The sequence below is a fragment of the Tachypleus tridentatus genome, chromosome 4 (genome assembly GCF_004210375.1).
Source record: "Tachypleus tridentatus isolate NWPU-2018 chromosome 4, ASM421037v1, whole genome shotgun sequence".
Lineage (NCBI taxonomy): Eukaryota > Metazoa > Arthropoda > Merostomata > Xiphosura > Limulidae > Tachypleus > Tachypleus tridentatus.
The window spans coordinates 85,861,548-85,877,784 of record NC_134828.1 but is presented as its reverse complement, the minus strand read 5'-3'; positions in this window follow the sequence as shown (position 1 = coordinate 85,877,784).

The following is a 16,237-nucleotide window of genomic DNA, read 5'->3' as shown; positions in this document are numbered from 1 at the left end:
GCCGTCCCTAATTTAGCAGTGTAAGACTAGAGGGAAGGCAGCTAGTCATCACCACCCACCGCCAACTCTTGGGCTACTCTTTTACCAACGAATAGTGGGATTATACGCCCCCACGGCTGGGAGGGCGAGCATGTTTAGCGCGACGCGGGCGTGAACCCGCGACCCTCGGATTACGAGTCGCGTCGCACGCCTTACGCGCTTGGCCATGCCAGGCCCCGATATAAAAGTCATCCATTACTATATAAGTGAAACAAGATAAAAGAAAAAATAAATCATATGAAACGAGTTATGTCAGCTTTCCATTTTCATAATCTCGTCTCCAGTAGTAAATGTAATCATAAGTTAATATTGTTTCCCTTCTTAGAAAAGTATTAAACTTACTGTAGGACTTAACACTGCGTATTATGGTTGTAGAATTTTTTCCACAAAGAAACAGAGAAAAAAACTGTGGCTTGCATAAGCTGTAAACAATGTATATGCAACTTTAAGAGGATTAAACTTTTGTTTTACGAACTAGAGAATTTCACGACTTACACAGGATTTTCTTTTATGAGTCAATGTAGAAATATACACTGAATATACAAATCTAGAAAATTTCTAATGTACTGAAAATATCGAACTGGATTATCAGTCCTAGTTCAGCTTTCGGTACAAACGTGAGCTCGTGGTTCGTGCGATTGAAATATGTGATCAGCGTAGGGGATTCGAAAACACAATGTTTTAGACAAGAACCACAATAAATCTACAAAGGCACTTTAAAAGTTGTTTTTAGAGAAACACGCCTACTTCAAATTGAAGTGTCCGACGTACTTCAATTTAACGTGCGTATGAGTGAGTCATGTTTCCAAATAGAGTATCTGTACAACAACATAAAATGAGTTCAAACACGAGGAAGTACTACAGTCACTTTTAGAGCGTGGAAAAATTATAAAAACAACAATATTATGGCAAGGTTTAAATTTATTTAATGGGTTATTGACATTACTGAAACATTATAAAACATTTTTAAGACGTTCAGATAAGCATAGTGTAATTATTGAGTAGTTTTAATATTGCAAAACAATATTTTGACTAAAAATGATAAAGAAAATAATATTTTAAGATGGTCAAAATACGATCAGAAGATCAAATGTAATAGAAAGTCCTTCTAAATGATGGGAAATCTTATGTCTGTCTTTGAAAAAAGAATTAGAAATAGAGTACAGTACTTGTAAAGCGAGTTAAGTAGAAAACAGGTTTTCTTTTTCCCACGTGTCCAGTGAGATGTAAAGATAACTTTCTCCCAAAAAATGCTTATTTCATTTTGTCAGTAGATTTCTCATATAATTTGAATATTTGAAAACGTTTTAAAATTTATGACTACTCACTCATGAGACAAAGTAAACGATTTTGTCAAGAAAAAATAAAAATAACTTAACACACGATAGGAATTGAACCTTTGATGAACGCTCTGATTCTAGTTTATTTAGCATTATTCACGTTAATTTAACTATAATCTACGTTTTATATTTGTTATTGAGATATAATGTGTAATATGTACTGTCTTTGTTTTTCTGTGAACTAACGTTTCCTTTTCAAAGAATTGTTTTCCTAGATTCTGCCATCTTTCTAACGATTTTTTGAAGAAAACTCAATAAGAAATTTTTCCAGCAGAAAAAAAAACTATTAAACTTTGTATATTTCTTTATTAAAACGTAAATTACAGAATATTTCGTGACGCGATCCTTTAATTTCGTCCGTATTGAAGGAGAGAGGCGTTTAACGAGTGTTACTTGTCGGATTACCCAATCAATCATCATATACTTAAAGCTAATTTCAAGTTGTCATGAACGGAAGACTTCACGGCAGTTCTGATATTTTACTGTAATTATTTTATCTAGCCTACTTGAAATTTATGGTTTAATATGTCCGTCAATAACTAGAAATGAGAAAGTGTTTTATGATAAACTTGGTAAAGTATCGTTTTACGTTTAAAAACAAACGCATTTCGGATAAAGCAATTAATATATGCTGAAACCAAGAATAGGCTTGGCTTTGAGTGACATGTTGGCGTAGAAAGAATTTTGTTGTTTTTTTATTAATGCGAATTATACTACACATTCGCACTTGAGTTTAGAAAGAAAACACCTAGAATATGTGCATTAATATTTAGAGTATTCCATACGTGTCATATTGCCTTCATTTTGTTTCTAACAAAAGCGTAACATTAACACTGGAGTTTTCTCCCAGCTTTTTAGTATACTTTCAGTGAGTTTAGAGGACCAAGCTGTACAGCCACTGCAGGCTATACTAAAATACAATAATACGCTTCTTTTGGCATTTCAAATTAAAGTCTCAAAGTAACTCGTACATCTTCGAAGAGTAGGTATATTCAATTTAAATATACTCCTCTGAAAATAAGTATTAATTATTAAAACCTTCTTATCAGACACTATTTAACTGAATAAAAACATAAAAAGAACAATATATTAATTAAACATATCACATGCATTAATCTAATAAGAATTACTTAAAATCAGTTCCTAAGAAAATTAAAACCTATGGTTACAGCGTGTTGGATCATGAATACACATATGCATGTTTTCCAAAGACATTTAATGTTCATTGAACAAGTAGATTTGATGAAAAATAAACTACCCAAGGAATAAGTCCATTTTACTAAATTTAATATAATATTAATTCATAATCCAGAAACCGTTCTTGTTATTCTATTCTATAGCCAAAGAGAGTTAGTTATTGCACCAACAATTGGAAAAGCTTCAATTTTTAACAATAATAAAAACGAATAAAAATGCTTGAGACATATACCAAGTGATAAAACAACTGTCAATACAAAAATCATTTCCTGTGAAAAAAATTATATTTTATTTGAAGTATTTATTATCTTGTTTTAAATATAAACCTAAATTTTTAAAATGTAAAGCCTTATGTCTCCCTTATCCAACTGAGATGTCTTGAAAATTCCTCTTTTTTCTAACAGTAGTCAGGTAATCATTTATGTCATGATAATTTTCATCTTTGTTGGAAGTTACATAAGCTTCATATTTCTTTCTGTAAACATAAATAAATAAAATCTAATAAATGAAACTACGTAGTATATTATAACTGGACTTATGTTTTATTCAATTTCTAGCTCTACGTTATGAGACTATGAAAATAATAATGTAACAAGTATAGAAAAACTTTTCAACAAGGAAGTAAGTAGCAGAATATTAACATCGAAAAATAGGGAGAATTAAACTGAATAGTAATATATACTGTTGTATGTTAATTCTTGCCCGTGATATTTCATATAGGGTTAATGTAAATTTCATCCCGACCATCTGGTTTGAATTATTTTTATATTAGCCATCCCTATATTTACTTACTTTTTAAAAAAAAAATTACTTGTTTGCTTGTTTTTTAATTCAATATTTTTTCCTGTGTAGCCCTGTACTTCAGCTTTATAAAAGAACAGGAAATTATTTTTAAAAAATCTAACTTAAAGGCGTAATGATAACGCCGTTTACACTAGAATGATGATTTTTTTCTTAAATAATATTAATAAATAATAATTATAAAAATGTATACTTCATTTGAAACTACGTCATCTCAAAGAAATGGACTGACATCATTGTTTTGGTTTTTAAGTCATCGAGTAATATAAAAGAAAAACAAGAAATGCAGACTTTCTGTTATGATATTTACAAATATTTCGATGAACAATGCGCGTCATCTCTACATAGGCAGTATTACTCTCTGCCTGATATATTGAAAGACGATCTTGTCTAGCTGTAGTATTTCGTATTAGATGTTGTTATTTGGACTTTTAGATGTTGGAAAAGGTGCAGTTGATTATTTAAACCTTATCATATGAAACAAATTTAATTTCTTATTGATTTCTTGATTAAAAGATGCTACAACCTTTGCAGATAACAAAGTCAATATTATTTTATTCAGTTTCTACACTTAAATTGTTGTTTATTTGGATTTTAATGAGGTAAGAGTTGATTATTAAAAAGAGGATTCTTTAAAACGTACAAAAACATATTTCTGTCTCAGTATAAACAAGACTTAGAAAATCCATTAAATGTGTAAGAAAAAATGCTATTACACTTTATTCGTTTGTTTATTGTAAACATATAGTTAAACAGTAGACACTTTTTGTGATGCCCACCTCAGAAAGAGAACGCTTTCTTAAAGCGCTATAAGCCCTCAAGCTTATAGGCACTAAGGGGAACTTTAGCATTTTTGTTAAGCTGTTCTCCACATTTGGAAATTGTTGTTGTTTATAGCGCAGAGCTATACAATGGGCCACATATTTCAGCTTTATCAGTCAGTAAACGTACCGCTCAGCTACAGATGGCCGACAGTTAGAAGATTGCTCTTAGTCATAAATATATAACTGTTCTGAAATTAAAATGATTATGGAAAAAAATGACTTAACTTCTTAATAAAATATATTCTGTTATTTCCAAAAGAAGTCGAAGAATTAAAGCAGAGAGAGGGTGATAAATCAACAACTACATGTAATAAGAAGACGATAGAAACTATTCAAGGTAGTTAGAAAAATACTCAAGTCTGTAGAAGTAACAGTAATCAGCATCGAGAGAAAGCGGCTGATAGTATTTCATGACAAATAAAAATTACCTCCAACTGCTAGCAGAAAACAGACAAAAAATATATGGGTCAGAAACAAAAATTACTTTGTGATTGTAAAAAAATTCTAGCAAGAAATTTTCTATAAATAACAATTTTTTTTGTCATTTGTGGAACAGGTGTTTCCTTAAGGTTTCATATTGCATTGCAGTTTACTCTTGATTTTGAGAATTGTCATAAAACAAATGTTTTATTTAAGAGTCCAGTTCAAAGAAAATTGTTTCTGAACGAAGGAACTCTGAGTATCAAGTATTGATTGAACCATCAAGATTATAAGCTAATACTAGAAAGCATCTGGATGAGACAGTTGTCAAGTTTTATTATCACACTTCGACTGTTGCAAGTCTTGTTCAGTTGGCATTCACCTATTCTATCGAGAATGATCCAAAAAAGATTGGTTTGGCAGTGAGAGTATCGAATTAGTTTTAAAAACTAGTTTTCCAGCTCACAACTGGTGCTTGGCTTTGTATTTGTTAACAGTGGTTTATTTATTGCTAAACAGATCTCAACCAAAAAGTTTTAAAATAAACTTCACTTTATTATTTATATATATAGTTTGAACTAATTTCTTTGATATTCAAAAATAGTGGTTTTTATGCGTCCATATTTTATACTGCTTGTGGTTTCATTTTTATAACAAACGATAACATGTAGGAGTAATTGTTGGTTAGAGTTTTTTAAGCAATTTTTTTTTTTTCGATAAACCAGTAGAATGTTTTTATTATAAAGAAATGTCTAATACAAACTACATAAATAAAGCTCCTTATTTATGGCAAAAATAAACTTTGAAACAAATATTCAACGGTATAATATTTCAATACATCATCACTATATTTTTGTGATTTGGAAAAAAAAACTGTTTGTTATTTCATAAATTATGAAGAATCTGGACCTAATGTTAAGAAAACAAAGGTTTTTCTGAAGAAATCTAATCGATATTAAACAGTGAAAAGTTTCTTTTTTATATCTATCACAAAAAAAATTAATATAAAAGTAGGGACACAAAGAGTGCTCTCAGGTTTGCACAGTGTTTCTTTTGTGAAAGTCACGTCCATATTTAGTTATAAATCCAAAAGAGAAAAGGAAAATATAATCAGATAAAGCAGTAGCTGAATAGTTCAATTTTATTATACTTCATTTTATCATACTTTCTATAGGCTTTCAGATTCATGTCTTTTTTATTAGATGTTTATTGCTGACTACGGTAGTTCTAACTGTTGAATGGTGATACAGTGTTAATAAAGTAAATTAAATTACAAGTAATGTTTGAAGTCGATTGACAGGTTAACAGATGCAACCGGAGTCACCAGATGCTGGTTTAACTTGATTGATTCATATCTTTAATACGAAAATATAAGAATAAAAAAAGACTTAACATTATAATGGATAAGTAAGCCTTATTATTGTTGTTCTTCATTTATAGCGCAAAAAATTTTGCTATTAAAGACATCTAAAATATGGTTTTAAACGAAACGTAAACGTCGTGTAATAAATACAATCATTACTGAATTCTTACCTTATTTATCTTAAATTTCCCAAAAAAAAATCAAATTGTTATGCTAAATGTCAAGCTCAAGAATAGATTTTTTAAGAAGTTGAATAATTAGTCCAATTTAGATTATATTTAAAAAGTTAAGTATCACAATTAAATTATTCAATAATTTAAACCAAACTAACTTTATAATTTTCACAGTAAAGGTTTAAATTATGACTACTTGAGCAAACAAACTGGAAAGAACGTTTCAAATGGCTAATTTTCGTGAGAGTTTTTCAAACACTTGTTTCTATAAGTCTTCGTCTTACTTTCATATCTTTCAAGATCCCTTTGTTCTAACTTTTTATTATTGTTTTATTTTATTCCCTTTGTTTTCTTTCTTTAGTTAACTATTCCTCACTTCCTTTTTGTTGGTTCACTTTATCTAAACCTTTCTTTCTTATCGAACTTTCTCTTTGTCACCCTCTTTGTTTCTTTTCTTCCGATTTTCTTCTTCGTCGTCTGTCGGCTCAAACAGACATTTATCCTAAAAAATTCTGTAATAAAAACTACCTAGAAATTAAACATTTTAGGATCTGGCTCACAAACTGTTTTGATCTAATAATTTGTTTTAATTCCTACAAATATATATATATATATATTAAACTGCTTAATTTTGAATAAATTGTTCTCTTTGCTGTTAATTTTCGCTGAAAGAAATAAAAGCTTGTTGTGAATATATATATATATATATATATATATACTAATTTAAGCTATTGGTGTCACTTAATAAGATTTATATCCTGCTACACTAAAAACAGGAGACGTTTTTAATGTATTTGTTATTAATTAACATAATCAAAGCTTTTTTCTCAATCAATAGTTATTACTTTGGCAATAATTGTCTGGTTTCTGTTATAGTCCGTTTTTCCCTGCTGGTGCCCAGCATTCCCAGACGGTTAGGGTGTTCGAATCGTAATCTGAGGGTCGAAGGCTCGAATCCCGTCACACCAAACATGCACTCCCTTAAGCCGTGAGAGCGTTATAATGTGACGGCCAATCCCACTATTCGTTGTTAAAAGAGTAGCCCAAGAGTTGGTTGTAGATGGTGATGTCTAGCCGCCTTTCCTCTAGTTTTATACTGCTAAATTAGGAACGGATTGCGCAGATAGCCCTCGTATAGCTTTGCGCGAAATTTAAAAACAAACAAATATACTTACCCCTGTTCTAATGGCTGTTTTTTCGTTTTGATAGTCATTATGTTTTATATAGCGTTTTATCTATGATTTTTTCTTCGTAATAACTTGCTTGACTTTTATTGAAGACAAGTTAAGTGTGTTTATTTACTTCAATTGATTAAGGGATAACTCTTGTCATTACATCTATTCACACATGTTTCCAATCTACTTTTAAGTTTAATTACTGCCGGATATTAATTATCTTCGGATAGGTATATATTTCTCAGTACTAAATCTGTACTAAACGGAGAGTAAGGTCATAGGGCGTGATTTGTTTTTTAGTATTCGATAACAGGTCTTGAATCCTGGGTTTACAGCTTGGAACGCTAACCAATTGACCACCCTCACCCCATTTCAATAGAAAATTTTATCTTTTGGTCTGTCTAACATGCATTTCTGGTTATGTGTATTACTGAATGTGCATGACATTTGATATGTGAACCTTTCTATCATGTGTGTGTGTGTTTTTTCTTATACCAAAGCCACATCAGGCTAGCTGCTGAGCCCACCGAGGGCAATAGAACCCCTGATTTTAGCGTTGTAAATCCGTAGACTTTCCGCTGTACTAGCGGGCGGATATCACGTGTGAAGTGAGTTGAATATGATAGTTAGTTAGTTGGTTTCCAAAATGAGAGATTTTGATCGATTTTAAGAAAAACTATTAAACTATAACAAATTTCAATGCACATTAAATATAGTTGGAAACTTTACTTTCTCTTGTTAACGTTAAGTAAACATGTACAGTCAGTTGATCAAATAAACAAAATCATATCGATAGGCATCACATTATGAATATTTGTCTTACACTTTTACAACAACGGAAATAAAATACATACTGAAGTTCAATACAGAATGTATTTTTTCTAGTCGCTGTGATGCTGACTTCCACACGTATCTTACAGTGTTGATCTTTTTGGTGTTATAGCATTAACTGTGTAGTTATTCATTATCTATTTGATTTTAAGCTAGTTTATTTCTTAGTTTTGCACGTCGAGTGCTTTGGGTTTCTTGGAAATTTCACTGTTTTATTATGATGTCATGCTTCTGTTACATTTTAATTGATTTATTCACATGACGTTGGTTTCTTTCATGTTTTCATGAAAGTACTTAACCTCAGTTGTTCCTTGTTACTGTTTCACAATTGTAATGTATGGTTGCGTGGATTATTGTTACGAAATCTATATTTGACGGAGTCAGCAATAACAAAAGTAACAGTCATTTGATAAGTGTTGATTTTTAGCCCTTGTGTATTCCTATTACACATTATAACAGAAAACGATATTACGATCTACTATTTTTCTTGAAACTATTTCATATCAAACTTAGATAGTACTTTATGCTGAAATTATTTCAAATAGCCAAGTCACGTGGCAAGCACAGTTGATGTAAAGTGAAACAGTGTATATCAGAACTACAATTTCAGACATTGATATTCGTAGTTGGTGTTATGTCATCAAAACTGATCGCTTTTCCGGGATATCCCTTGAGCTTAATGGCACTGAAAATATAGGAATATGAAATGTCATAAAGCACCAGGACCATTTAAACAGAGACCTGTCACAAAGCTGGGGAATGAAACTGCTATTCATGTTATGCTATAGGAAAAAATACCAATCAAGTCGACAGACGCAACACCTACGGATTTCTGTGTTATCGAGCCGCTGATCTAGGCGTTGGAAAACTATAAACCTCGTACACTAAATGGATTAGGAAATGCATGCAAACGAGTGTGCATTGAACATGCAAGCCTTACGAGATCCTGCAAGCATTATCAAGTAGCACAGTTGTCATACAGGGCTCAACCGAACGAGACGAATGGACATTAATGATGTTGTGATACTCCTTTATCTTTTAATATAATGTTCTCTGTTTACACACACACACACACTTTAATCAAAATAATAAAAATTCGACATATAGTGTATAGAATCCAAAGTTCTTATATTTGCGTTTTTAAAAAATACTTTTGGTTGGAAATCTAATAATGTGTTCGAACTTTGTTGGGCAATTCTCTACTGAGTTGCAAGGAAAATGTATCGCACTAGGCTTAGAATATCTGTCATGTAATACTCTACACCATATCATTTTACCTACTTATCCATTCATTCATCTTCCATAGCTTGTGCTGTATACTTATTTATTTGTATCTCAATCAAAAAACATATAAAGTTGAAAAAATATTATAAAGTACAAATTGTTGATAAAGGACAACATTTCTGTTATCATTTTTATATAAAATAGAAACTTTAAAGATACGAAACTCTACACAGTGCAAGCTCAGTGGTTTACTGAATATTCTAAGGAATTTGTTAGTGAGGTGGGTCTGTTAAATATGTGTATTTCTTAGCTAGTTTATTGGCTGCTTCCAGTTTTTGTTTTATAGTCTCGACATCCCGTTGTTTCTTTAAACTTATCTTATGAAATATAAAGTTATTTGTTCAAGTTATCGAATTTGTTTAACCACTTGAAATAATTACGAATTATTCAGTTCTTTGAAAGTGAACGAGTGGTTTACAAAAAATGACCGTTGTTTCCCCACCATCCTATTCGTTTCTTATCCAGCAGCGTAAACCATGAATCATGGAACGATGAAGGACAGTACTGGAGACAGTGCCATTATGTAGGTCAGACAGCTTGAGGCTGTGATAGTCCCAGATAACGAAACAAGGCGTAGTTTGGCAGACCTCCGTATTTCAAGCACTTCAACATCACCGTAAGCTAAATGCTTATATGTGATTACGTACATTCACCACACCACTAATTAAAATAACCAACTGGACGTGACAAACATGTAAACAATGTTGTCAGCCCTCATCATTCTATCAACTCACATTCTGCGAAGTCACTGATTAAAATCTTCGTTTTTAATTGGTGGCAGAGTATTTGTGAAAGAGGTTGGTAACGAAACGGCTAGGTGCGTTAATTTCAAGCAATGCCTACAGCTGTAAAGAAATTACAGGATGTAAAGAAAACGGAGAACAAAATTAGTATTTTTTATATTTTAATTACACCATATTTACCATTTGGAAACAAAGGAAACTAGTTGTAATTTGAAAACAAAAACTTTACAAGAATGACTTTCTAACAATGGGAGTGTATTGAAATTGACATAGAGTTAATTTGATATCTCTTTAAATATTATACAATATCTATGATGTTAAGCAGATCCAAACACAGTTCAAGGTGTTTCAAATAACGTTTATTAAGTCTAAGATGTATCATAGAAATCATCTAAACTGCTGAGTTTTCGTTCCATGTTCATTTTATTTATTTATTTTTCAATCCATATTCAGCATCAGCAAATAAAAATAACATTTCAGATCCGTTTTTGTCTTTTTGGGAATTACTCGTGGGAAAAAAAAATAGGCCATTAGTTTCTAGTGCTTTGCCAAATTTGGCGTTTAAACCATACGATTTATTCAAATTAGATGAACTCTGAGAATCTAAATGAATGTGAACTAAATTGATGTAATAATATGTATCCGGTACCGATCATCGGTAAACAGATCACACAGAAACTCAAATTTTCAGAATAAAAATAAACGAATATAACCTCTGTTGTTGTTTTTTAGGTCGTCTTATCAGCTATGTGAAATAATAATAATATCTAATTCTTAGCATATGCACATACGTATATCCTGCTTTGCATGCAGTAATAATTACCTTAGCCTGCTTCGGATGTCACGTGATTTAATTTATCCTAATAGAAAGACGCTTGTGTTAGCTGAAACTTTGACAATCAATTTTCTCGACCGATTTACATACAGGAGAAACAAATTTAAGGAGCTTAACATGATAGCGTTGTGATGTAAGAAACGTCACATAAACGGAACGCTACTAACCGTGGAACAAAAGCTTTTAATAAAAGTTATAGTTTCACTAGGAAGTACATTTCAGCCCATTTGAGGAGCATATAATAATATCACGCCATCCCAACATCAGTATAACATGTCAATTTCCTTCCGAAGCCTCGCTAAAGGAAATTGCTGCACATCAAAATGGAGGTGTTTACTGGCTTGGGTCTGGTGAAAATCCTTTTACAACTGAACTGGTTTCAAATTAATCTAGATTCTTACTATGTAAAAAGTACTAAGTGAAAAATATAAATATTGTCTTTTGTTAGATATGATACATCTATGTAAGATTTGCGTGTGTTTATTCACATGAAGTAAGACTTAACATGTAATAAAATAGCGGATCTAAAATAAAATAAAATTTATTCTGTTTATTTGTGTGATGGTCCCCTGTAAATATGTCAGAAAGCACATTTTTTAATCCAATGAAAGGCAGAGTTTGAAATAACTATACGTGTAATAATAACCCATGTTTTTATGACGCAATTTTTTTCACAGTCTTGTCTAGTCAGGAGTTGCCATTCTCATACAGAAGATTCACCATCTTGGTATGTCATGTCTTCCTTTCTTGTATTGCTCTGGCACATCCTGCATAGTTGATATGATTATTGTCCAATTCGTTCTTGGTCTTCCCCTTTTGTCTCTCTCCTTTGGTCTGGACTTTCAGTAATGTTCTCTGTAGTACCTGCTCCCTGACAATATGACCATAATATATATATATATATACGTTCCTTCTCTTTTCTCAACACTTTAGTTCAGTAACTTAAATATTACATTCGGCTAAAGAGTAATATGAGACCCTAAAAGCCTGTAAGTGAAGTATAATTTTGACCCACACAAAAAAAACCTTTTTAACACTAACTCAGTAGCTAGCTGTTAGATTTGGCTAACAGAGACTCAACAAAAACTAACAGAGTAGAAACAAAGAGTTCTCCAAACACAACAGACTGATTATAGAGAAAAACCAAAAGCAAAGCAACAAACTGTAATATTCAGAGTACAGATTGTAATAAAATAACAAGTACTAATAAAGCAAACACGTAGGCAAACTGGAGGGACAGTCAGTCAAGCGGATACTTCTGTCACGCAGGGTAGATCGTATTCAGCTTTCAAAAACTACAAATATTTGTTCGTATGTCTGTTGATAACGACATTTTAAGCAGAACAAAGAATAACATTCTAATATTTTCAGTGAGTTTTATCAAAATCTGAAATTTTTTATGGAACTATAGAGCAAAAATAATATGAAAATTTAGTCTCTGTTTTAACAGAGAGGGATGTCATTCATTTCCATGACCTTTTTGTGACTTTCTCTTTCTACCTTAACCTTCCAAAATCTAATCGTCTATAAATTTTATTATAGTCCAAATGTATAAGAGATTTCGCCATATCCATTTAGCCATTTTTTCAGAAATCTTCCAAACAAACAAATACATACACACACAAACAAAGAAATGTTAACACAAATAGGTGTAAAAAGATTACCTCTAATACCTATAATAGAAACAGAACCTAATAAACTAATAGCAGAAGACAACCGACTGAAGTATAGTTTACAACAGTAACATCAGAAGATAACAAGGTAGCAACAAAGGCTAATAGATTAATAGCAGAAGACAATAGACGACAGCAGCGTTCACATCAATAGCAATAGGAATTAATACAACAATAACAAATGCTAGTAAATTAACAGTAAAAGAAAATAGACTAAAATACAATAGACAATAACAACAAAAGTGAATACAGCAGCAACAAAGTCTAAAAAGGTAGAAACAGAACATAATTCACTAGAACAGTGTTTACAACACTAACAACGAAAATTAGCACAGTAATAAGAAAGTTTCATAAAGTAACAGCAAAATACAACATACTAAAGTAGAGTTTATAACAGTTATAAAAGAAGTTAATACAGTAACAGCAAAGGTTAAAGAAGTAGCAGCAGAAGACAATAGGCTAATATTCAGTTTACAACATCTACAAAATAAGTTAATGCAGTCGCCAGTAAGGCTAACTAAATAACAGCAGAAGAATATCGAATAAAGTAGTGTTTACAATAGCACAACAGAATATAATATAAAGGAAGAGAGACTAATAAACCAACATCAGAAGAAAATAAATAAATAGTATATTTTACTTCAACATCAAAAGAAGTTACTACAGCGTTGCGACAATAACAAGTGAGGTAACAGTATAAAACAGATTGAAGCAATGTTTACAGAGTCAACTACAAGAAACAAAGGCTAATAAAGTGGTAGCAGGACACAATAGACTAAAACAGTGTTTACAAAAGTAAATACTGTAATATAGAAGCAGCACAGGATAATAAAGTAACAGCAGAAATCTTTAAATTAAACCACAGTTTAGAACACCAAGCATACGTGTGAACAACAAACGATATTAAAAGTAATAATAGTAAGTTTTAGAACAACAGCAATATAAATCAATGCAGTAACAGAAGGAGACAATTGACTAAAGCAGAGCTTATATCAGTAACAACAGAAGTTAATACGATTACAACAAGTAATAAGTAAGTAACACCTGGAGATAATAGACTAAAATAGTGTTTACAACAGCAGCAACAGAAGTTAATACAGTAGTACCAATGGTTAATAAAGTAATAGCAGAATATCTTAACCTGAAGCATAGTTTATAACAGCAAAAACAGGAGTTACTACAGTACAAAAAAAAATGCTAAAATGACAGAAGATGACAATAGGCTAAATCAGAGTTCACACCAGTAACAACAAAGTTAATAAAGTAATAGCAGAAGAACTATAGACTAAAATAAAGTTTATAAAAATAAAAGTTAATACAGTAGTAACAAAGGCTAATAGATTGACAGCAGAAGAAAATAGACTAAAGGAAAGTTTACAAATGCCAGAACGTAATTTAATGCAGTAGCAACTAAGGTTAAAGAAGTAACAACAGCAAAAAGCAGACTTTCCACAACATACAACAGAAGTTAATATAGTAGCGACAAATCTGGTATATTAACAGCAAAAGACAATAGACTGAAGCAAACTTTACAACAGCAAGAATCGAAACCAGTATTTTTGTCTCAAATACTACGGTACTGCATGACCAGGTGATGAGAACGTTAGACTGGTAGTTGAGGGTTCGAAACTCCTTTCTACCAAACTTGCTCGTCCTTTCAACCGTAGAGGCGTTATAAAATGATGGTTGATCTTAGGTTTAGTTGGTAAAGAATAACCCAACAATTGGCGGTGGGTGACGATTACTAGCTGCCTTCCCTCTAGTCTTTCACTGCTAAATTAGGGACGGCTAGCGTTGATAGCCCTCGAGTAGCTTTGCGCGAAATTATAAACAAATCAAACAGAAAAATACTAATATACTCATTTAGTTTTAAAAAGTAGAAGAAAAAAATTCGAAATTATCTTTAGGATTCATAACTCAAAAACAACAAAAGCTAAATAGAGATTGTAGAAGTACTTTAAATTAAGGTTGAGGCGATCGAATATTAGTGGTGTCCTAGTTAGTCGTCCATTTATCTTCGCCTAAGTCCAATCATTAAGTATTTTGTTTTAATAACCAGATAATGTGCATTCTATCCTCCATTTCTGCATCAGTCTGCTGTCGTTTTCAGGTAAACCCTGAGAAAGTTTGTACCTGTGTTGGTAAAGGCCGGGATTCAGAGTTTGGAAACTTGTTCATTCGAACATGAATCAATTAAACATCCAAAATTCTTCAAGAGAGTATCTGAGTTTTGCTTCGTCGGTTGAGTGTTTCAGTATTTAGGTAAACGCATAAGGCTTCTTTTATTTTTATGTTAGTGGTATGTGATCCATGTATTATGTTCCCTTTCATTGTATAATCTTGTTCTCTGTCACAATGGGCTGTTGCATACAGATCTGTATTACAGAGTCTTGTATGTCTTTTATAAACCTCAATTCTAACTTCTTATTTCACTATTTTTAAATCAACACTTACAGAGGATGTTGTAAATGGTTGTTTTCCTGTCCATAAGATATTTAAATGGTTTGGTATGTAATGTTCATAACATGTGATGTTTACATATTTTTGTCCATATAGCTATATGTCTGAAATTTTCTTCCCGTTTCGTCTCGATGTGTTATAGAGTGTTCCAGGTATCTATTGTTAAGGACGATTGTAATGATACATTTTTCTTTTACACTTGTAGGTTCTTCGGCATTACATATCTTGTTGATTTTGGAAACTAAATAGTGTACGGCGCTTATCTTTACAGTTGTGTTGACTTGATTTACAGTTGAGACATTTACCCGTATCTGTAAATTTCCTGTAAACTCTCGTGGTATATAAATCATATGTCTTGGTAACCACTTTGTCAAGGAATGGAAGTTTGTAATCTCTTCCTATTTGCATTGTGGTCTGTGTTGCAGGATGTTGTTTGTTCGGGCGGTTAAAAAATTCCCGGATCTTCTCTGTTGTTTGTGGCCCTTACGAATGTAGTATCAACACATCGAACCCAAATCTTAGAGCATAGAGTGGCTGTTTAGAGGGCGTTAACTTCGAAATGTTCCCGGTAGGAACTTTATTTTGTTTTTTGTTTTTGAATTTCGCGCAAAGCTACTCGAGGGCTATCTGAGCTAGCCGTCCCTAATTTAGCAGTGTAAGACTAGAGGGAAGGCAGCTAGTCATCACCACCCACCGCCAACTCTTGGGCTACTCTTTTACCATCTAATAGTTGGATTGACCGTCACATTATAACGCCCCCACGTCTGGGAGGGCGAGCATGTTAGATGCAACCAGGATTCGAACCCGCGACCCTCAGATTACGAGTCAAACGCTTTAACACGCTTGACCATGCGGAGCTCCTGTGGAAGTTAAACAATATCGAATCGTGATAGCGACAGTGATTACTGGTAGTGTTATTTTCATATTTGAATAGGATTGTGTTAATACAAAAGGCTGTGAGCTATATTATTATATATTGGGTTGAGGAATAATTCGTGAGCGTTTTCTCAAGTTAAGAAATATATTCATAAATGAAACGCTTTCGCAAAATATTTTATGTCATTTGGTAGATAATTTTT